The sequence below is a fragment of the Pleurodeles waltl genome, chromosome 12, assembly GCF_031143425.1.
Source record: "Pleurodeles waltl isolate 20211129_DDA chromosome 12, aPleWal1.hap1.20221129, whole genome shotgun sequence".
NCBI lineage: Eukaryota > Metazoa > Chordata > Amphibia > Caudata > Salamandridae > Pleurodeles > Pleurodeles waltl.
The window spans coordinates 403,110,098-403,132,288 of NC_090451.1; positions in this window are offsets into that span (position 1 = coordinate 403,110,098).

A 22,191-nucleotide genomic window follows, 5' to 3' on the forward strand; every position below is an offset into this window, starting at 1 on the left:
TCTGACATTTTTAATTTTATTGGAGGATAGTTCAGACAAATCTGTGTTACACAAAATTAACTCAAGATCTATTTAGACTCATTAAATTTGTGGGTACTATACCGATATATGTAAATGATTATTGGATTATTTAAATCAATCCATATTTAATGGATCCTTGTGGTCAAAGTTAAATTAGGCTCTTAGTGAGCATTGATGATGTGATAATAATAATAATGATTTAAAATGAATTTTAAATTTATAGATAATGCGTGTGAACTAGCTAACCATTCTTGAAAAATTTAGAAAATTTGGGAAATCTTAAGTCTTTTTTTCTAAAATTCACTTATATTTTAATTTTGAGAAAAAATATTTTTTTATATATTTCTTTGTTTAGAATTATTTTGTGAGGCAACATAATACTTGGATTTAAGTATATATGAAGTAATTGTTTTTTTTTTTACACTATGAATCCCATAATGCATTGTATTGGTATCAGTGATGTGTTAATATAAAAGTGAACAGAGTGAAAGGACTTGGAAGAAGACCGTTTGGTTGAAACGCGGTGTTTGTCGTAGTGATTCAATTCATATGAAGGAACAAGCCTTAACAGAGTGCATTGCCATAATCTTTTTTGTTCTACAATATCAATCAATCAATAGTTTATTCGGTCCAAATTTGGGCCATTTAAAAGATTTAAAAAAATATATACATACGTACAGAAAGATAAAAACCACAGACCAGTACACAATAAAAGGAACAATAGTAAAAAAAAGTAGGGGTCCAGTAGCTGCCTGAGAAAGATTACATAAATAGGAGGGGTGAAAGAGGTGCTCGGAATAGTCTCTGGATCTTACCCTGTACATAACCCTGAACAGTAGAATAATGATAACGTAAAAGCTGTTGTGTGGCACATCTCTATATAAAATCAGGCACTGAAACTCCAGGCAGTAAAACTGATTAAAAAATTTAAGAAGTCAGACAGTGGTAGATGATGCTCTAGGTTAATTAGTTCTTTTGGGTTAATTAATCCAATAAATTGCATCTTGACAATTATAAAATTAAGTATAATTTTAAATTTATAAAACACTTTGGTTAAAATAACTCAATATAGCACTTATTCAGAGATACGGTTTTTTGTGCTCAATAAGTCGCGGTTTACAATTAGAGCCCAAGGCTGATATAACAGGATGCTGATTTACTGTTTTCAAGACAACTCTTCAAACAGTGAGTTAAAATCTAGAATAGTCCTATTACGAATTTTCCATGCTGCTGCCAGATATTTAGAAACAGCGCTGATTATCAGTATGGAAGTGTCGTATTTACATATTCTGAATAGACTGTTGCGGGATAGTGGTTGGAGTGTTCTGCACAAGGGAATAATCCACTTCCCTCGGGGGCCTTTGTACAGAGGGCAGAAAAATAGGATGTGTTCAGCTGTTTCCTTGCATAAATGACAATTTATGCATTTGTCCGATGGGGAACTGTTAGTCGACCAACCAGCCGTGTAGCTATTAACCGCCAATGTCCCGTACCTGAGCTGGAGTAGTAGAGAGCGAGCACGGGCTGGTATGGGTAGATCCAGGGAGCTTTCAGGGAAGGGAACGTGTTTGACCAGCAGGAATTCAGCTGTCAGCCGACCTGACACATGTGAACAGAGAGATTCTTCGTTGATTTTTGCCCAATAATGTTCTTTGATCAGGCGTTTAGCACTGCCAGGAATCATCTCGGGGTTCTCCCAGTACTGGGATAGACTCAGTTTGGTCCATGCCGCTTTCATCTCCCTGAGCCACCGTACCTTTTCCCATCCGTGATGAGGTGGTAATAGTTCTTTAACTGCTGCCCTGTAGGGTTCAAGTTCGTCTGTTTTCCATAGTCTAACCCAATACAGGAGTGGTCTTAGATATGCTATGTCTTTGATACTATTTAAGCCCAGGTCCAGTCTGAGGGGGAGCATTGGCGTGCCCCTCCCCAGTCTAGATATGTGTCTGAGGAAGTTGTTTTCTTTGGTTTGGAGAGTATCCATCTGTCTATGTGATCCCCAAAGTTCTGCTCCATATAGGGCCGCAGCACGGATTTGTGCTTTATATATTTCAGAGATAAGGATCAGAGGGGGGCTTGTGGCAGTGCTAGCTTTGCGTCCTATTACTCCACATCTTTGGCTAATTGTTAGTGCCCCTTTCCTTATGGCTGGCTCCCAGCTGCCCTTGTCGGATAGTCTAATGCCCAAGTAGTCATATTCCATTACTCTCTCCAGGGGAGTCAGATCCATCTTTATGTTTGCGCTGAGCTTCTTGTTCGGGGCGCTGTATATCATAAGTTTGGTTTTCTTATGGTTTATGTCTAATCCATAATTTCTGCAGTAAACACCAAACTGATTTACCAAGTTTTGAATTCCCATGGGTGATTTAGACAAAAGAATAGTGTCATCTGCGTAGAGTAGGCAGGGGACTTTGGTTCCAGCCTGCTTGGGAGAATCATTTGTGCAGTTTGCTAAGTACTTGATGCAGTTGTTTATGTATAATAGGAAGAGAGTTGGGGCCAGGACGCACCCCTGTCTAACTCCCCTATCAATAGCCACTGGTTCTGTGAGATCACCCTTCTTGCCGTTCCTGATTTGGGCGTAGGTATTTTCATGTAGGCGGGTAATAAGTTTCAGAAGGCCGTGCGGGACACCCATATTGGCTAGCGTCAGCCATAACTGGTTTCTGGGGACCAGGTCGAACGCGGCTCTGAGATCAATAAAAACTACGTAAAGGTTACCCCTTCCTATTTCTACAGTTTTCCATTTTATTGTTAAAAATCTTAGTACCTGATCTATAGTACTGACTGCTGGTCTGAACCCTGCTTGTAGGTCAGAGATGGCGTTTGTTTCTAAAATCCAGTCTTCTAGACAGGACAAAATTTGCTTTGCATAGATTTTTTGGAAGTTGTCGAGTAAGGAGATTGGGCGATAGTTGGCAGGGTTAGAGGGGTCGCCTTTCTTAAAAATGGGGACTATCTCTGCTCCCAACCAGGAGCTCGGAACAGGTGCTCCAGCAGCTATCTCGTTTGAGATGAGGTTTAGGTATGGGGCCCATACATCTGGATTTGACTTGTAAAGGTCTCCTGGTATTTTATCAAGGCCGGGGGCCTTTCCCCATTTCATTGAGATAATCGCAGCCTTGGTATCTGCCAAAGTGAATTCAATTTTGGGGGTCTCGGAGGTCATGATATGGATCAGATCCCGGGAAGCAGCATCGGTGGTCCCCAGGTATAATTGGGAAAAATGGTCGGACCATTCTGCAGGGAGTATTGAGGCACCAGGCGAACGGTGTGGTTCATTGCTGGCATCAGCTACCAATTTCCAAAATTTCGTGGTGTCGTTTGTTTTAGCAGATTCCAGGAGGAGGACCCATCTTGATTCATCCCATTCCCTACGGGCTCTACCTTGTTCCTTTTTGTAGTCTTTTCTAGCTTCCCTTATATAATCCATCTGGCCACCTCTTAGGGCTCTCAGCAACTTATGCTGTGCTTCTCTGCATGCAGTGTTGAACCATCTTGCGTTAGAGTTCTGTTTAGGCTCTGTTGCCGACTCTTTAGTAAGTAGAGTTTTTAAAGAGTTAAAAAACAGTGTGTGGGCTGCTATAAGCCCACCACTATCTTTCGTGGGTTGAAGTATATATTCCATATGATCCGCCAGCTGCCAGTACACTTTTGCCAAAGTGGTTATGTCAGTGTTCAGGGATTTCCATCTAACATTTCGCCTGTTGTTGGTCAGTGCGAGCTGCTGACTATAGGACTTGGGGCAGGAGGCTTCAAGTAGGGGTAGTAGGTTCCTGAGTGATAAAATCAATGGTTCATGGTCGCTTTCCTCATGTTCTGTGATGTTCATATCGACCATGTGACCCCAAAGGCGGATGTCGAGCAAGATGTAATCAATCTGGCTCTTCTGCAACCCACGTTTAAATGTGGGGTGAAGGTTAAGATCCGAACGGGAGCGGCCATTGCAAGCCCGGAGACCGTGTGCCAATGTAATGTCCATGAGCTGGTACGATAGTCTGTTGATTTTAGGTCTTTTGCTTGACACCAGCTGGGGGATGCCCCAATGAGCATCTTCATCTTTATATAGTTCCTGGGCCAGTGAGTAGGGTTCAAAAGTGGTGTTAAAATCTCCGGCAATAAGAATAAAATGAGTGGGTGATTTATCGGTGAGAAAATTGTCTAAAATAGTCAGTGCGTTGGACTCATATTTATTGCCCAGGCTCCTATTATAGATGTTAATTATTAAAAGTGGTTTCTCTCTAAGGGATGGTATTGATAAACCCATTAGATCAGGGCAGCCCAAGTCAATTGGTTCAATTTGGCATTTGAGAGAACAGCTGAGCCATATTAGCAGGCCACCTGAGGATCTCCCTGAATTCACCTTATTTGCTGGAACCCAGTAACTTTTGTAACCGATTCTATATTTAGGCTCCAGCGCCCATGTTTCTTGGAAGAGACATATTTTATGTTTGTCTATGAATTTTCCCCATTCAGGGTTGTTCATTTTACTCTCCAATCCGGCAATGTTCCAACTGAGGATGGTATCTAAGCCATCTGGTTTGTTATGGGGAGCTTCAGCCACGGGATTCTCTCTCGGGGCTAGGGTACCGTGGGGAAGCAATATGCCCTTCTCGGTCGTGTCTAGGGTGCTTCCAGCCCCATCTGGGACAGGGGGTGGTCTAAGCCAATCAGAAACCTGGAGTAGAGGTGGGTTTGCGGGTTTGCTGTGATCTAGTGGGTCTGTTGCTAAATTAATCTCAATCACCCAGCGCTCCTTATCTGTTCCCTCGATATGAATTTCAGAAGATTTAAGATAGTCTGACTGGGCGAGAGCGGGGGTTAGAGTAGACTCACTAGTGTTGCTAATGGGAGTATATTCGGCCCCACAGTTGATTTGCCCTGTTTTATGAGTTTCATTTTTCCCAGCTATAGGATAGGTTTTGTTCCAGTTGCTTGAACCTCGGGAATTAAGAAAAGTCACGTGTGATAGTCAATCGTTTTCGGAGAGTGTGGGCGAGGCAGGATTGCAACTTGGCTGGAAATCAGTTGGCATCTGAGCCCTAGGAAAATCTCTGGATGTCATTGTCACCCCCTTGAAACCTGGTGCAGGTTTATGGGGGTAAAAGGCCTGAAGCCTGCAAAGTGAAGTGGCCCCCCCTAGGGGGTTGAGATGGCATGCATTTAGGGAAAGCTGATCGACGAGGGAGGGTGCATTAAAGTTAATAACAATACAGTCCCCAGTACCAGGGTTTTTGAGTGGACCCACCCAACCCACCCTCCTCACCATTAATATTGAGGGTATCATATGGAATGCGAATCTAGCATGTTTATGCAACCAATGAATAACCTTGTTTTTTAGTTCTGTGAATGATTCGGGGATGATGGACTTGAGCTTAGGGACATTCGTAATAACAAGCACGTAGGGGCAGGCTTCTGGAGGTAGATGTAAAGTTCCCATGTTGATTCCTGAGTCCAGCATCCGATCTACTGGGATATTTGGGTGGGTTCTATGGGGTTTGGCGCCCGTGTTTGTGGAAGGGGCGATTTCACCAGTCCGCCTTAGGTAAGAGGAATCGCTCTTTGTGTACCACGTTTTAGGGAGATTAGCCAGACTAGGTGTAGAAAGCTTCGCTAGTTGATGTAGTGTGTCAGAGCAAGGTGGTTTTGGCTTGTGAACCGTAGGTGGTTTGAGAAGGGGGCTACTGGCATCATTGACAGGGGGGCCAAGGATAGGGAGTTGTCGCAAGCAGTGCAAGCCCGATGGGGAAGGGGGGATTGGCTGGCTGGGTTTAATGAGGGCATCGAGTTTCTCCTCGATGGCTAATAGACGGATTGTTATAGGATGTAGTTGTTTTAGAAGCTCATCTTTAATAAAGTCTGTGATAGAAGTAATATCCAGATTGCCATAGTTGGTGGTTTGGGCAGGTATATGATCCTTAGGTCTGGTAGAAACAGTATGGACAGAGGGGTCCAGGACACGGGCCCATTTGTTCTTTAGATTCGTCTCCCCCCGTTTCCTTTTGCCCTTTGTGCCATGATTTGGGGAGGGTGTAGGCCTGATTGACATAGGCTGGGTAGATCCCGAAGAATGTATGGTTCTGTCCAAGGGTTCTGCGTTGAGTGTTTGGATTGTGAGGGTGGTTGGTGCAGGTGGTTCTGCAGAGGGGGGCTGTGAAGCTGGTGAAAAGAAGGATGGGGGAGCAGTTAGACGGCGCTCGACCAGTTCAATTTCTTTTTCTAGTGCCCCTACCGCTTTTTGGAGGAAGCCGTCTAAGGTCTTATTATTGCCTGCCTCTTCCAAAGGTATCCCTCCCTTTCGTCTACCCATCTTGTTTTGGTAGGACACTCAGATCCTGTTCAAAAGTTTTGCAATCTTTTTCCTGTGAGCACTCTCCCTCTCTTTTCCTCACCCTGTTTAGCTCTGCTGAGGTTTGTGTTAGGGAGTGCTGAGATATCTAAGGGGCATGAAGGGCTGATCACCTCTGTTTGAGGAAGTGTCCGGGTGGGTAAATAGTTGTCAGCCACTGCCCAAGTCCTGTATCTGTGGAACCTGTTTAGGGCGTTGGAGTTCCGAGCTGATGAAGATCTTTCAGGGTGCCTCACTCCACCCACAGCACCATATGGTGCTTCCCTCAGGCAGCCTTTACCTGTTACAAGATGTCCGGGGGGTGGCCCTGCCCTGGCTCTTCCTGGCAATGACGGGCAAGGACGGGCCCGCCCTTGGCCCGGGCTTCGCCCGGGCGCCGCCCGCGCGCGTCCCGCGCGGCGGGAGCACGATGAGAATTTAAAGGGCTCCTGCCCTTCTAATTGGACGCTGGGTTTTGGGCTCCTGCCCCCTCCGGATTGCTTCGATGATTCACGCTTTCCCGCGACGGCGGGAGCGCGATGAGAATTTAAAGGGCTCCTGCCCTTCTAATTGGACGCTGGGTTTTGGGCTCCTGCCCCCTCCGGATTGCTTCGATGATTCGCGCTTTCCCGCGACGGCGGGAGCGCGATGAGAATTTAAAGGGCTCCTGCCCTTCTAATTGGACGCTGGGTTTTGGGCTCCTGCCCCCTCCGGATTGCTTCGATGATTCGCGCTTTCCCGCGACGGCGGGAGCGCGATGAGAATTTAAAGGGATCCTGCCCTTCTAATTGGACGCTGGGTTTTGGGCTCCTGCCCCCTCCGGATTGCTTCGATGATTCGCGCTTTCCCGCGACGGCGGGAGCGCGATGAGAATTTAAAGGGCTCCTGCCCTTCTAATTGGACGCTGGGTTTTGGGCTCCTGCCCCCTCCGGATTGCTTCGATGATTCGCGCTTTCCCGCGACGGCGGGAGCGCGATGAGAATTTAAAGGGCTCCTGCCCTTCTAATTGGACGCTGGGTTTTGGGCTCCTGCCCCCTCCGGATTGCTTCGATGATTCGCGCTTTCCCGCGACGGCGGGAGCGCGATGAGAATTTAAAGGGCTCCTGCCCTTCTAATTGGACGCTGGGTTTTGGGCTCCTGCCCCCTCCGGATTGCTTCGATGATTCGCGCTTTCCCGCGACGGCGGGAGCGCGATGAGAATTTAAAGGGCTCCTGCCCTTCTAATTGGACGCTGGGTTTTGGGCTCCTGCCCCCTCCGGATTGCTTCGATGATTCGCGCTTTCCCCAATTCTACAATATATATATAGATATATATTTACATACACACACACACACACACACCTCTATTCACTGAAATGACCCTGACATTCACAGCTCTCTCATCACTAATTTTAACACAAATGTTACATTGGTTTTATCAATGATGTTGTAGAAGATGTCATGAGTGAAGTAATTTCAGGGGTAATTAGCAGTGTATGGTGAAGGCACAAGTTATAGTTACCTTAGGGCACAAGTCATAGTTACTTGAAATAACTCTAACTAGAACAGCTGAATTTCTATGTTTTTTTATTCAATTTCCTAACTGTAATGTCCCTGTAATCTTTGTTTTTTTGTGTGAATTTCTATGTTTTTCAATGTTATGTCATATTTAATTTACGGTAATCTAACCACCACTGGGGTCGGCCGCAGGGCTTGTGGCCTACTTCCTGTAAGTACCCAACACTGTGCCAAACGAGTGGGTGTATGAGTGTTTCAGTTAGACTCTGACTGGGTGTTTCAGTGTCTGAGTAGGTGAGTGAGTGGGTGTGTGAGTCTCTGAGTGCATCTGTGAGTGGGTGCCTGAATGCCTGTGTGGGTGAGTGGGTGTGTGAGTGTCTGATAAGGTGTGTGAGTGGGTGTGTGAATGTCTGAGTGGGTTTCAGAGTGGATGTGTGAGTGTCTGCATCTGCAAATGAATCCATGAGGGTCTGAGTGGGTTTGTGAGTGGGTGTGTGGAGTATTTGACTGGGTTTGTGAGTTGGTGCATGAGTGACTGAGTGGGTTTGTGAGTGGGTGCCTGAGTGTCTGAGTGGTTCTGTTACTAGGTGCGTGAGTGTCTGTATGATTCTGTGAGTGGGTGCATGAGTCGCTGAGTGGGTCTATGAGTGTGAATGGTGATCGCTAGGCCACTAGTTAATAAACATATATGTATATATTACCTAATGGTGGTCCTTACTAGGTAGTTATAGTTAGGACCATGTTTCCATATAAAAAATATTTTTTGACTCGCCTATATCTTTGGCACTGTATATATATGTATATATCTATCTATATGTATGTCTGTATTTCTATCTATCTATATGTGTATGTGGTGTCATGTATCACAAGCACCAAGAAACATGCACTCCAAAGCTGGATAATTGCAGAAAAAGTTTAAAGGTAACACGTTTTGACCATAAAAAAGATTTTCTTTACAGCCTATACAAAAACAGAGTGAACTACCACATTTAAAAACAAGTGACACGTCATACAACACAGTAGTAAAAAGACTGTACCACAGCCACACTTCCTTGGAAAAAGATTCACTGAAGTAAGTCAAATAAATCATATAAATCACACTCTGATATACTATGATCCAATTATATTTCCGAAAATTTACTCTAGAAGACTTGTTGTAGATCAAACTCAGCCTAACTAGGGCACACCACCTGGTTCAAGTATAAGAATCCCTTTAAAAAATACACACATAAATCACGAATCCATGGCATCAGCAACAAGTCAAGGCCGAGTTGCCTTGTGTGGATATAGTAATCCCTCCCTGCTAAATATACTTGATTCCCAAGGCTCATAATTTATAACTGCACAAAGTCCGGGACAAGTGGCAATTCAGTCCTCTTTTATGGCTGAGAAAATATATTAAAAAACACCAAGGTGGTCATTACAACCCTGGCGGTCGGTGTTAAAGCGGCGGTAAGACCGCCAACAGGCCGGCGGTAAAAAAATTGCACTTACGACCGTGGCGGAAACCGCCAACAAAGACAGCCACTTTAACACTCCGACCGCCACGGCAGTGCAAACAAACAGTGCGGCGGTCACTGCCAACAGACAGGCGGGAGACAATGTACCGCCCACACTTTTATAACAGGCCAATCCGCCACCTTTTCCGGGGCGGATTCACCGCGGATAAAAACACGGCGGAAACAGGAATTTCAAAGGGAAAACGCTCACCTCTACACACCCCACGAGGAACGAGAACACCATGGACCCGGAACTCCAAATTCTACCTGCGATAGTCTTCCTGCTCCTCTACCAGGAGCACGAACGCCGGCGGTGAAGACCACGGTGAGTACTGCAACTACAACACAGGGGAGGGGGGAGGCAAAAAACAGGGACACACACACGCAACACCCCCACCCCCACCCACTACAACACACACACTATTGCATATCTATACATCACAGTTACACCCCCCAAACCCTCCGGAAGAATGCAAAGACAACAGAAAATGAGTGTAACCATTGTAATATATTAAAAACAAGTAGGCAGAAATATATATATATATATACCATATACAAAATATATACCAAGCATAGTAGTCCAGGTAGTGCACTAAGAAAGTCCGTGGAACACTGGGACCACACGGTATGGGCGAGGCCCACACAAGATCCCCGACCATGACGGGGAGAACACTGCAGGGGCATCAGATACCAATAAAACAGGCACCTCAGGGGAGGGAAAGGGGGGGCACCTCAGCCACTTGAGTGCACAACACCAAATCCACGAGGGGGCCACATGCCAACTGTTCCATCCTGGGGAGTTCAAAGCCACAGTCTCTCAAGTCTCTACAGTGGGTGGGTTGCCCACTGTTCCATCCTGGGGAGTGCAAAGCCACAGTCTCACAAGTCTCTACAGTGGGTGGGTTGCCCACTGTTCCATCCTGGGTAGTGCAAAGCCACAGTCTCACAAGTCTCTACAGTGGGTGGGTTGCCCACTGTTTCTTCCTGGGGAGTGCAAAGCCACAGTCTCACAAGTCTATACAGTGGGTGGGTTGCCCACTGTTCCATCCTGGGGAGTGCAAAGCCACAGTCTCACACGTTGATGACAGTCTCCACTGGTTCTGGAGGGGGCATGGTGCCCAGAGTGCTTCATCCTGCCAAGGACAGAGGTAGTGGATGACAGTCTCCACTGGTTCTGGAGGGGGCATGGTGCCCAGAGTGCTTCATCCTGCCAAGGACAGAGGTAGTGGATGACAGTCTCCAATGGTTCTGGAGGGGGCATGGTGCCCAGAGTGCATCATTCACCCTGTGACGGACTCAGTTGTGTCAGTGCCCCTGCCGCTCATGGGCTAGCGTAGCTTGAGATGGCGGTGTCCTGCTCAGCGGTGCTTGAGATGGCGGTGCCCTGTGCAGCGGTCCTTGAGATGACGATGCCCTGTGCGGCGGTGCTTGAGATGGTGGTGCCCTGTGCAGCGGTGCTTGAGATGTTGGTGCCCTGTGCGGCGGTGCTTGAGATGGCGGTGCCCTGTTTAGCGGTGCTTGAGATGGCGGTGCCCTGTTCAGCGGTGCTTGAGATGGCGGTGCCCTGTTCAGCGGTGCTTGAGATGCCGGTGCCCTGTTCAGCAGTGCTTGAGTTGGCGGTGCCCTGTTCAGCGGTGCTTGAGATGGCGGTGCCCTGTTCAGCGGTGTTTGAGATGGCGGTGTCCTGTTCAGCAGTGCTTGAGATGGCGGTCTCCATTGCAGGGTCTCAGCTGCTGGCGTTCCTTCATGGCCCAGCGGGGCTGGTGCTGGCGGTCCTTCATGGCCCAGCGGGGCTGGTGCTGGCGGTGGCCTCCTGGGCAGCTGGGCTGGTGCTGGTGCTGGCGGTGGCCTCCTGGGCAGCTGTCCTGATGCTGGCGGTTGGCTCCTGGGCAGCTGGGCTGGTGCTGGTGGTGGCTTCCTGGGCAGCTGGGCCGATGCTGGCGGTTTGCTCCTGGGCAGCTGGGCTGGTGCTGGCGGTGGCCTCCTGGGCAGCTGGGCTGGTACTGGTGGTGGCCTCCTGGGCAGCTTTGCTGGTGCTGGCAGTGGCCTCCTGGGCAGCGGGGATGATGGCAGTCTTCTCCGCCGTGCTGCTCTTCCCAGACTTGCCGGGTTTCTTGTGGCCCTTCCCCACCTTGGAAGGTGTCACAGCTGACTCCACACTCGCAACGGGACCCCTGGGAGCAGCTTTGGTGGCTGGAGTCTTCCCCCTCTCCCGCCGGGCACTGGCCAACTTCTGATGCTTCACAGGTGGGGGACTGTCTGTGCTGTGGCTCCGTGCCACACTGGCTGCCCTGGTGGCCGGTGCACTCCAGATTCCGGTTTCTACAGGCACCACGGGTCCCGGAGATGTTGTGGCTGAGGTGCTAGTTTGGGACCTATGAGATGGACGGGGTGGGGGAGGTGTGTGAAAGAGGTCAAATTTGGACAGGAAAAGTTTTTGGGTCACACTGGGACGGGTAGCTGGAGGGGGTTTGGGAGTGGAGGAAGAGGTGGTGGTTGTAGGAGGTGTAAGTTTGGTGACTTTGGGTGAAGGTTCATGCGGTGGAGGCTGTCGTGAGGTGGATGACTGTTGGGTGGGTGTGTGCCTGCGTTTGTGTATCTTGGGAGGGGGTGTCACAGACGCACTGGGAGAGGACACAGGGGACGTGTGAATGGTAGTGGGGGTGGTGACTGCACGTGAGCGGGGTGTGGTGGTGGGTGTGCTGGAGAGGGACGTAGTGGCTGTAGAGGTAGTGCATGCAGGTGTGAGTGTAGACGAGACTGGGAGGGAGGAGGGAGACGAAGAGGAGGGGGACACAGCAGAGGCTGTGGATGTTGGTGTGTCTGCATGTGTGTGATGCTTGTGTGAGTGCCTGTGGGATGTGTGGTGCTTATGTTTGCCTGAGCTTCCCTTGGGTGTTGATGTGTGTGCATGTTGGTCTGTAGGTGTGCTTGGGATAGACTGAGGTACAGGGGATTGGGTCGGGTGGAGGAAGTTGGAGGGGGGAGGCTAGAGACAGGGACAATGGCTGCCATCAGTGCTGAAGCCAGAGTCTGAAAAGCTCGCTGAAGGGCCGCCTGACCAGAATGAATGCCCTCCAGGAATGCATTGGTTTGTTGCAACTGCCTCTCTACACCCTGGATGGCATTCAAAATGGTAGACTGCCCAACAGTGAGGGACCTGAGGAGGTCAATGGCCTCCTCACTGAAGGCAGCAGGGGTGACTAGGGCAGGGCCTGAGGTGCCTGGGGTGAAGGTGATGCCCACCCTCCTGGGTGAGCGGGCACGGAGCAAAGGCTGAGGGGCTGCTGGGAGGGCGGTGCTGGTAGGGGGGGTGGTGGCTGTACCTGTAGATGCGGGGCACAGATTTTGCCGCCACCACAAGGGAGCTCCCATCAGAGGACGAGTCCGCGTCGCTGGTGTCAGCTCCTGTCCCCGCCGTGGAGCTCCCCTCGCCCTCCGTCCCACTGGTGAAGTCAGACTCTGTAGTGTCGTCCTCCAGGGCCATGTGAGATGCAGCTCCCTCGTGCTCCGGTGCCACTGCTCCTCCACCTGATGATGCTAATGCACACAAGAACAGGGAGACCACAAAAAGGGGGGGAAGACAGAAGAAAGACATGTTGAGTGCATGCATTACCGCTACCGTTGGCGGACACGACAGATACAGAAGCCCCCTGCACTATGCCGCGCTCTTGGGCTCCACTGTTCAATTCCTGGGAAATGGCTTACAAGGCTATGGACGACATCTGCACACATAGATGACACAGGGGCATAACTAGGTGTACTTGCCACTCTACAGAGGTGGGCTGTGGTGCCACATGGCTTGACTTACGGAGGGGCCTTGCCTACGGAACTCGCCCTGGCCTAGGGACACCCACAGCCCACCTCCCCCACCCAAGTCAGCAGAATGAGAGTTGACTCACCCCCTTGTGGCTGCTGTGATGCTCTCAAGCGCCTATCCAACTCCGGGTAGGCCTCCGCCAAGATCCTGAACATCAGGTGGGTCATGGTGCGACGGGCACCCCTCCCACATTGGGAGGCCATCCCCAGCTGAGCCTTCGCCGTCTTCTTGCTGCAGCGGTGAATGTCCTCCCATCTTTTCCGGCAGTGGGTGCTCCGTCTGTGGTAGACCCCCAGGGTCCAGACGTCCTTGGCGATGGCACGCCAAATATCTTTTTTCTGGTGGGCGCTGACCTACATGAAATGTACAGGGGAAAAAGAGAAGTTATTACCAACTGCACTGTCAAAGTGATTGGCCCCCATTCCTACCCTTGCCATGTGGCACATGCATTCACCGTCTTTCATGCACGCAGCACTCTCCCCCCTTCCTTCTTACATCCAGCTCTCTCCACACAGGTATAGCCCGTACAACATGCTCCCTGTGTACTTACCTGTTTGTCTGGAGGACCGTAGAGTAGCGTGTACTGGGGGAGGACCCCATCCACGAGCTTCTCCAACTCCTCTGATGTGAAGGCAGGGGCCCTTTCCCCAGACACTCGAGCCATTGTCTCTTCCAGACCGAGGTCACAGCAGCACTTGCAGTGTAGGTCCTCTCCTGTCGAAGATCAGGTATGGAGTGATTGAAGAGATAGAAAATAGCGGTCACGTCCGCGGCGGTGCGTACCGTCACCGCCAGAGTACATCGTCATTGGCTCCTGGGACCCATAGGGTCCAATGTTAACCAATGCAGCATTGCACCGCGGTATTCGACCGCCTACCGCGACGGTGTACAACGCCAGCGCAGTTACCTCACATCCCATTGTCCCACTTTACAGCCATTTCAGGGGCCCACATTGCTTCATTTCCAACTGCGTCACACATACCTAGCCCTAGACTCAACACACATACAGGCCACCTTTTGTGTATGATTGGTGTTCTGGGTAAACTGTGGGTAAGTACCTCTGAGTTGTTTGACTCTGTGCTCGCTGTTGTCCTTCATAGGCACCTTCCGCTGGAACATGTGAGGAGATGGCGGCATCCTCCGGTGTACCGACCGTTGGTGGACCTGTCGACAATGGAGGAGTGACATTTGATTATCACATGCAGGCTTCACCGTGCCACAATCCAGGACTGTGTACCCAGTTGGAGTCAGACCTGATGTCAGCAATCCGCCATCCCACAGGAATCCCCCCTCTAGGGCAGGTGCTGTCAGTGCTCCATTTCCTTGCAAGTGGGTCATTTCAAACAACAGTGGCCATAGCATCAGGGATGTCCCAGCCTATGTTTTCCAACGTATTGTCCAGAGTGTTGTCTGCCCTTCTGAAACACATGCAGAGCTACATCGTTTTCCCTCAGGTGGAGGATTTTCCTACAGTGAAAGGTGATTTCTATGCCCTGGGACCCATCCCCAACATCATAGGTGCCATTGATCTCCATAATGTCCTACTATATGATTTTTTGGTAATTGTTGGGAACCTAGCCATTTGATGAAACAATGTATGGACATACTATATTCTAACATGAGTCCATGAGTATATATTTATACACACATACATATATATACAGTCGCCATGGGTAGTTTTAGTTATAGCTACATTTCTATAGAAAAAACATTTATTTTGCTTTTACTTCTGCAACTTTTGGGAAATCTTTACGAAAAACTTCATCCACCCCAGATCCTTCTGAGAAAGTGTTCAGGTGATCCATCAAGAGGGGCGTTAAAAAAAGGTGAGGGTTTCAAAACATGTTTTCCCATGCAGTTTCCCATGGGACAATTACACAAAGCTACAGCCAAAACAACTGTACAGAATTACACCAAATTTGTCAGAAAGCTAGATCTTGATCCCAAAAGTGTGTTTTGTTATGATTTGATGTAAATCCATTCAGTAGATTTTGAGAAATTAAAATTCAAAGTTATATATATATATATATATATATATATATATATATATATATATATATATATATACATATTTCACACTTCATAGAAACTGCTGATCTGACAGATCAAAATTTCAAAAGGTATGATCTGATTTGCTGGCAACTAAGATGTGTCAGTAGTCCTGCTGTAAAAAATTGTTATAAAAACTAAAAACATATAGAGGGCAATGTCAGGATAACCTGCCCCCTAGTACAGGGAAGGGCCCAAAGTGGCCAGAAATTAGATTTTTTAACTATATCTGTGGAGAATCTGTGACCGATAGCTTGGAGAAGAAAAAGAATGTGGGCCCCAGTCCTTTTGAAATCTCTTCCCCGGCCTTGGGTTAAGGCCCAGGGGGGTAGCAGTTTTATTTTATTTGGCAAGGGAGGCATCCACACCCTTCACCAAGCTTTTTCTAAATCCCTGAATCCCCAACTCCCAGGACCACTTTTCATTAAAAGGGGAGTGGGAACGTGGACCCCTTCCTGAGCCTTTTATAGGCCCTGGGGACCTGATTCCCCAGGGTTGCTTGAATTAAAATTGCTGGGCCTGCCCAACACCCTTTCCTTAGCCTTATTTAGGTCCTGAGTACACAACCCCTGAGGTTATTCTGTTTTTTAGGTGAAGAGGCAAGTGGCATCTTCCCAAAGTCTCTTCAAGACCCTGGGAACCCCATCCTCTGGGACAGAAAATTATAATCTGGGAAGGGAGCATGGGACCCACATCCACAAGCCAGTCACTGCCACAGGGCCTCATTCCCTAGGGTCTGATGTAAACAGTGACCTAGGAACCCCATCCCCAGGACACTACAGTTCCCTGCTAGGAGAGTGTGGGCATTCTCCTGGGAAGGAAGCACTGCTTTGCTCCCACCTGGATGCTGGCTAGTGCACTGGCAGGGGCTGTGGGGACATTTGGGCTCCTCCTGCTGCCCTCAATGTTATGGAATATTGTGGGTGAACCAAGTGGGCACCAGATCACCCACAGTAAAAGGCAAAGGCCAGCTCCCACAGCAATGCACTGGGTGCTGGCTGGGGAGCCAGCATATGCCTTGGATCCTGGTGGTCCCGCAGTCCCCAGATGGGGATGGGGAACCAATAAAATAAATGTTAAACAAAAAATAATAATGTTTGAACGGAGGAACTGTACATTTATTACTCACTGCTCCTGTACGGAGCATTCTAGAAAACGCCGTGAGGGCTTTTTGAAATTATTTTTATCTTCCTGGAAGGGGCACCACCAACCATTTTTAATATTGTGGAGAGCTGCAGGGAGCACAGAAGCACCCTTAGCAATGTAAAAAATCATAGTAAGTCTCCTGCGTTATTGAATCTATGACCCTTGGAGAGCTTACCATATTTTCTTTAAAGCCCTTTTTTTCTGGAACTGTATGCTCTTCAGGTGGAGTACAAGGGTCCCTTTGGCTGGTTCTGTGACTGGACTTTGTTTTCTGTAAAATGTTTAGAAAATACTCAAATACATGTTTAATATTTTCTAAACATGACAACATATGAATTTATCAAAATGTACATTTGATTACAGTTATTGGGACTTTTTGACAAAGCCAATAGGTCTGTTTTATATATGTTGATGTGCTGACACCTTGATAAAGCAATTTTTATGTTTTGATATTTTGAGCCTTTGAGAAAGCCAGTATGTCTGCCTTATTTAAAATGGCACTGTTGGAAGTTGGGCTATTAATTGTGCGGCTAGCACAAGTAATTGTTTCTCAGTTGTTCTCAGTGGGCACCAAACACCCCACTGTAGTGCTTGACTCTCACAGGATAGCGAGGCAGAGCAGTCTGTAGTCTACTCAAGAAAGGTGAGGTGGGCTAGTAATCACCAATCACTGGTACACAATAATAACACTCAATAAATGATTATCCTGTCTGTACATTTTCTTTAGAAAAAGAACAAGTATTATCCACACAATACTAAACAGTATGGAATAATTAAAAAATATGCATTGGCAGGTGGAACATACCATAGATGACCTTGTATAACCACTGCTGACCACCTACATGTATCAATAAAACATGCAATCATCATGAAAACCCATAAGCATTAATCAATATTTAACTTTGTATTTGTGTGTTCTTTCATACATCTGACAATAACCTGTAGTGATCAGAACAACTCCTAAAACAGCATGGTAAAAAGCATTGCAGTGCAACCACATGAACAGTGCATTGTACATTCTAACCCTTTCAGGCCTTATACAAGGCCCTGAGAGCGCAAATGACCTGCAGGTGTAGATCAAAAGCTCCAGCCATGGGATTGATTGAAAATGCCTTGAACAGTGTGAAAGGTGATGATTGTGCTCCACCCAAGTCAGGGAGCGGACCCAGAAGATGATCTGCAAAGCAAGAGCACATCATACCGAACGATTTGGTGGTAGTCCCATTGTTCTATGACCACCACAGGCTAAGTTATGGGTGAAATGATAAGTAAAGCAAAGAACCCTGCAAAGCATTAAGGGAGACGTTCTTTGTGAAGAGGTGGATATTACTGTACATGCTCTCCAGCTGATCGGGGAGAGTCACGTTGAGGTTTTCCATGGTGTTTGCTTTGTAAAATGCTGCCTCAAGCCACATTTCTCAGGTTTCTTTGATGGGGTGCTACATCCCATCTGGGTACCCAGGAGCTGGCTGTCATTGGAGGGCAGCACAGAGAACACCCCCCCCTGCTGCCGTCACCAGCTCCCTACATGGCCAACAATGCTGCGTTCAACTGCAAGAGCCAGAAGGAGTCTTCATGGAGTCTGCCTGCTCCAGTGGGCACATGTCTTGTTGCAGCTGCATCCTGGGGCCCAGGGTTTTAGTCCTGGGCTCCTCCTCCCTCTGTGGAGAAAAGCATTGTGGTGTTTCCTCCTATGTTCACCATATCCCATGGCCCATGGATGTGGTCCAGGGCCCCTCCTGACTTTAATAGGGAAGCACAACAGCACTTCTCCACATTCTTGCAGTGCTGGGGGTCCTAGGATGAGGTCTGGTCCCCCTTTTTATAAAACTGCACAGGAGATGGGGTCTCCGGATGAGATAGGAAAATAGAGAGGGGGGCCCTCACACACCTTCTTCCTCAGTGTAATAAAGATAGCTTACTTGCACCGCCCGACTGGTCCTGATCCATCATGGGGAATCCGATCAAATGGCAGCGGACCCCCACATGCTCCACTGAGGAAAAATTAGGTCAAAGTTTGACAAACTTTAGAATGCCATAACTCAGGCCCAGCTGGGACACTTTGGATGATCCTGGGCTATTTAACTCCTGGTGGTGAGCTCTTTCCACCCTCCTCACCTCCAAAGTGGTATTGTCTTCCAAAGCGTGTCTGTCTGGCTCCCTGAACTAGTTCTCCTTTGTGGATTTGTTGGTGGGGCAGAATAGTCCAGCACTTCCCCCAACTGATCCTCAGGGGGAGTAGGGGAATCAGCCTCACTGATCCTTTGGGAGACCCACTTGTCCCAGGATTAACTGGAGTGTGTCCTGGGTCCTGAGTGGAGGTCAAGGGTTCCTTCTTACAGTTCTCTATGGCAGTCCCAGGATCCAGTAGTGAAGCAGGCAGAAAATCTTTCCCTTGCACAAGAGTTTATAAAGGGGAGAGGAAGGTTCTAGAAGACAGGCACCCCGAGCCATTCCTGGGGTGGCACAACACTTCTCCACCACAGGTTCCAACCCTCCTGTACACCATGTGGGACAATGCAAAATAATATCATCCAGGAGCTACTGGTCACATCAGCTCCTGGGGCCTCCTGGCTGACATCACTGCCAGGGACGTGCACACTAGAATTTCAAAAAGAGCCTCCTGGTGGGTTGGGTCCAGTTGTCTGAGCATTCTCTTTTGTTCATTGGGCTTGGGCAGGCCCATCCCTGGTGCATTGTGCCAGCTAGGTGATTGATACACATAATCCCGCCCCCCCCTTTCTTCCTCAGGAGCTAGGGTAAGTAGTGATAGTTGCTCCTTTTCTGTGGGGACGGCCTTTGTTCCTGCTCCTGGAGAAAATGTCATTACTGGGCACAGAAGGGTGACAAAAGGCCTGGGCTCTGATCCCTAGCTGAGCCAGGAAAACATGCAACCTCTCAATGATGTGCAGTTATCATTTTGGAAGTAACAAATGTGATTTTCTTGCACAGGTTATATTCCAATTCAAGATGTCAGTGGTATCTCTAGACCTAGGGGAAATGAAAATCTATTCTAAGGCTGTTCCCTCCCCATGTGTTTAATAGATGTCACTATAGTTAAAACAGTAAAGCACACTGATGTTCTCTAACAGAGACACTACCCTCATGAGGCTTATCTCAGGGGACTATCTAATCCTGCAGAGTCTATATTGCGGCAGACTACCTGTGCACTGTTAGCGGGCTATGCATCCCAGTAGTCTCCCACACGCAGCCCACACATGTTAACACATGTGTGCATACATGTTCATGTGTAACAAGCCAAGTGCCCCTTACCCTTGCTGCATACCAGCAGCCTTTTCTTAAAAGGTGGACACTGGTGGTCAATACTTGTCTGGTTATCATGTGATTACTGTAGCTGAGACTGTGGCGGTGAGGCTCATCCACAGTACAAAGTCCAAGAAAAGGGTGTAGGAAAGTGCCTCTTTTACCATGGTCACCCCCACTTTTTGTATGGTTTCTGGTGCAATTTCGAATGAAAGTGTACTGGTAAACAGGTCCCGAGTGCCAGATCTCCTTCCCTAAAACTGCACAGTCATTTTTCCCAATTGGCAAACCTATAGTTGCCACTGTATGTCCCTAGTAAACGGTTCCCCTGGTACCTAGGACATGCAGTACTGAAGGAAAGCACTTCAAGGCTGCAGTATAGATTGTGCCACCCTCAGGGACTCTCTCACCTAAGTGCACACAGTGCTTCCTTCGCAGACTGCGTGTCTTGGTGCAGACCTAAATAGAAAACACAACATGGCACAAAGCCTAAAGGCAAGGTGCATAATATTATATGTGAGGGCATACCTGCATGAGCAGATATGCCCCTGCTATGTCTTTGTCGATTCTCAGACATAGTAAATAAACAGTGTAGCCAATGTAAGTACATGCGTTGGACACTGGTCATTACTAGTTCCCCAGCTACATGATGGCTTCACTGACAATAGGGATGTTTGGTATTAAACATCTCATATTAATCAACCCTTATTGTATCCAGTGATGGATTTATAACACATACACTCAGAGGGCACCTTAGAGGTGCCCCCTTAAAACAGACGAACTCCTAGAGTGGGCACTGACTGGTCAATGCTCTGAAGGGCTCAGAACAAAGGCCTGTTCTGGGCAGAGGTGTGACTTCCTCTCCAAGGCAGGATGGACATTTAAGGGCGGGGAGCTTCAAAGGCCTTGCCACCTTTGAAATGCGACCCAGGCCTCTCCAAATGAGGCCGACCCCTAGTTCTTGACCTCACTTTTGGTGGCAGGACTGGCGGGAAAATTAGGCAAGTTAGTATGAGTGCCCATTGCATGGCAGTACAAACTCTAGGGTGGATGAGCTGAAGAGGACACTGCTTTTTACAGGGAAAGAATTAGGCCAACAGGGTTAGGGCTATGCCACTTCCCAAAGTGGTCATATGAAGTGTATAGTCACCCTAAAGGCTTTTAGCCGGCACTCCCTTTAATGCATCTAAATTCGATATTTAGGTGGCACCCCTGAACCCTAGAATCAGATTCCTGTCGACCTAAGAAGAGCCAGTCACCACAGAAGTCATCCAGCAGAGAAGACTGAAGACACCAACTGACTTGGCCCCAGCCCTACCGGCCTGTCTGCAGCCTTCAAAGAACCTGCGCCCAGAAGACGACTGTCCTGCAGTCTTTGCAGTCTTTGCAGGATTGCCTGCCATTAATAAAGAACAAGACCTCTTGTGGACAGTGGACCTGTCCTGAAGAAACATCTCCAAAGAAAAAGAAGTCTGTCTGAGGAACCGTAAGACCGCCACCTGGAACCAACTCTGCACCTGATGACCACGGTCTGAGTCCAAGTGTCCCACCTGTCCAGTGAAGATTTCTCAGCATGTCTGACCCAGAGTCCATCACAGACTGACCCCTGCTAGACTCCACAGCAACCCCTGCAGCCTAAGTCTGGGGGCTCCCCCTGACAGTGATCTGCCCAGGAGGCTGTTTCTGATGCCAAAAGACACAACTGCACCCAGAGCCCATGGGCCTTGGGGAGCTCACCCAACGGTGTCCCTATAACCCCGGGCATCTTAACTTACCTGGGAAACTGTGGGTTGACCTCTCCTGGCCTCTCGGCCAGGGCCTTCAGCCCGTTTCTGAAAGTTATCTCCTGCATCGATTTACATTTGGAGCCCGATGCTGTGGTGGCACACTGCACCTGGCTGCCCCTGTGCCACTGAGGGTGTAAGTTTGGTGCTGCCTTATGGCCCTCCCTTGTCCTTGCTTCAACACCGGGAGATCCATCCCTGACCCCACTCTACTCACCTGTAAACAGCAGTGCAGCAGATATCCCCTGTCTCAATTGGATAGCATTGGATGCCTGATGCTGTGTTGGTACACTGCACCCAGCTGCCCCTCTGCGGCTGATGGTGTAAGTTTGGTGCTGCCTTGTGGCCCCTCGGTGCTTGCCTCAAACCCTGGAGACCAACCTCTGACACTGCCTGTACTTACCTGGGAGCAGCACATCTTCAGTCCCCCCAGTCTCCATTGACTAACATTGGGCACTGACTCCGACTTCAACTTTGGCGCCCAGCCTCATATTTGCCTCTGTGGGTGTACTTTTTGTACCATCCTGATCTTTTCTCATTGCTTACCTAAAACCCTGAAGACTGGGGTTGTAAGTTGTGTACTTACCTGAGAAACTGCATTCTTGTTTTCCTTCCATAGGTTAACATTGAAGACTCTGAAAATTGCAGTGTGTTGATTTTTGAAACAACAAAGCATTTTTTATTTCAAAACTGCTTACCTTGTAACAAAGTTCTTGGGTTCAAAGCATATATACAAGCAACTGTTATTTTTGTAAATTGGTGTCTGATTTATTCTTTGAGTGC